Consider the following 2,213-nt stretch of genomic DNA (forward strand, 5'->3'; position numbering starts at 1 on the left):
GGGGGGGGGGGGGGGGAAGGAGAATTAGTTTGCATAGGATGGGTTTTTAATTGATAATTCTTTTTTCAATTCAGTGATGCAAGTATCGCGATTGATTTTATTCGATTCAATTGCCATCCGTTGACAATTGACAATTTTTGTGCGTATGTGTGTGGTAACGTTTTCCTGCAATTTTTCGCTAATGAATCCATGGAATTCAGTAGCGAAGTGGTAAAGCGGTTGAAGTCGACTTATCTCTTCGTTGAGTTTTTGAAGAATATCTCCGAATCTAAAGGAGGTAACGAAATTTTCGTAATAACCTTTTTTCTAGAGAAAATTAAGTGCTACAAAAAAGGTCTTAACCAAAATTTAGCTATCTTCCTGAGATTCCGTGATATTCACTGAAAACTGGCCAATAGTCAAAATCGACTTAAACCGTTTTACCACTTCGCTACTGAATTAAATCATTCTCTTTTCGTATTGTCGAGCCCTATCCATCGACATTAATTTGAATTCAACTCATCGATGAGATTTTTTAATTTTAGAATTTTTTCGAAATCCGTTGTCCCACGGTAACTAAAAAAAATGTTCTCAATTGATTGAATCATGGCTTGAAAAATTTGTTTGGATATCCTTTTGACTGAGATTGAAGATGAAGACGATAGCAGTAATCGTNAATCCGTTGTCCCACGGTAACTAAAAAAAATGTTCTCAATTGATTGAATCATGGCTTGAAAAATTTGTTTGGATATCCTTTTGACTGAGATTGAAGATGAAGGCGATAGCAGTAATCGTTATTTGTGGACGTCCACATGAAAAGGGACCACTTTGTCGATATGGTGTTATGTATACTCTGATAATATTGATAACATTCCGCATTTTTTGAGCCCGAAATGATCTTCATAGGGTCAAAAGTGACGTCGTTGGAGAAGACGGAGAAAACAATTTAACATTGGTGCAAATGGGAGTTGCTGACACAAAAACGTAAATATCTAGGAAACTAGAATCGACAAAGCGATCCCTTTTCATGTGGACGTCCACATTTTGATTTACGAGACCGAGCGCGCGCTCTAATTGTGACAATCATAATTGAAAATCTCCAAATTAAATTAGTCATCATGAATTAAATTTGTCTCCTCAGACGACTGGAGCCAATGGGGAATAAGCGTGACAGACTTGCGAGATATCGATAGTTATCGATTTTAAGTGTATGTTCTTTTTAAAATAGGATTTGGAAATCAGAATTCCGAGGATATCTTTAAATATCATGCGTTAAATGAATGCAATCGTAGCTCAAAATGTTTGTTTCAATGCCATTAAGACGAAATTAAAAGATGATTACAATAGCTATATTGGTTGATTTGATTTTTATGATGATTGTTGACAATTTCGAATTTTTCATGAATTTCCCTGATAGTGAGCTCTCTGATGATTTCTTCAAATGTGATGTTAGAAATTCAATTAAGGATGTGTAAACAAAATTTTTCTGTTAATATTTTATCGAAGGGCTGAGGGGAGAGATAGAACCGTAAAAAAGACAATCGGTTGGATAGAAGAATGGGAGAATAAGAATAATGATGATGATATTATTCAACTAAATTGAGAATCTGACAAAATCAGTTGAAAAGAAATCTTATTCAAATTAATAAAATGAAGTGAACAATTAATTGTATATGATAGAAGGGAATTATGTTCAAAATGGCCATTCGGAAGTATATTGCACCCTTTTGGAAATTGATCTCGATTATTTCCTACTATTGGAGGGCTAGAAAAACTATCTCTCAACTTTTTTTCGTATTTTTTCAACAGCCCATTTCGGAGACATGATTTTTTATTTGTTTTTTCGTTTTTTTTTCAATAACTCGGGTTCTATTTAGCCGATTTCAATTTATCACAGCTCAAAATTTTCCTTTTTCTACTAAGACCAAACGCGCGCTACAGCGCGCTGTAATTGTAACAATCATAATTGAAAATCTCAAAATTAAATTAATCATGAATTAAATTTGCCGCCTCAGAGGACTGGAACCAGTGAGGAATAAGCGTGACAGATTTGCGAGATATCGATAGTTATCGACTTTATGTTCTTTTTAGAATAGGATCTATAAGAAGATTTTGGGTATTTTTTTTTCCATCACTAGATGCTCATAATACCGAATTAAAAAAAAAAACTTGAATTTTCATAATTATGTCCCCTTTTATTTTTCTCATCTTTTTTTCAGTAACTCTTATAATCA

This window comes from Diachasma alloeum, unplaced genomic scaffold (assembly GCF_001412515.2).
Source record: "Diachasma alloeum isolate Michigan unplaced genomic scaffold, Dall2.0 Dall_scaffold_00271, whole genome shotgun sequence".
NCBI classification, from domain to species: domain Eukaryota; kingdom Metazoa; phylum Arthropoda; class Insecta; order Hymenoptera; family Braconidae; genus Diachasma; species Diachasma alloeum.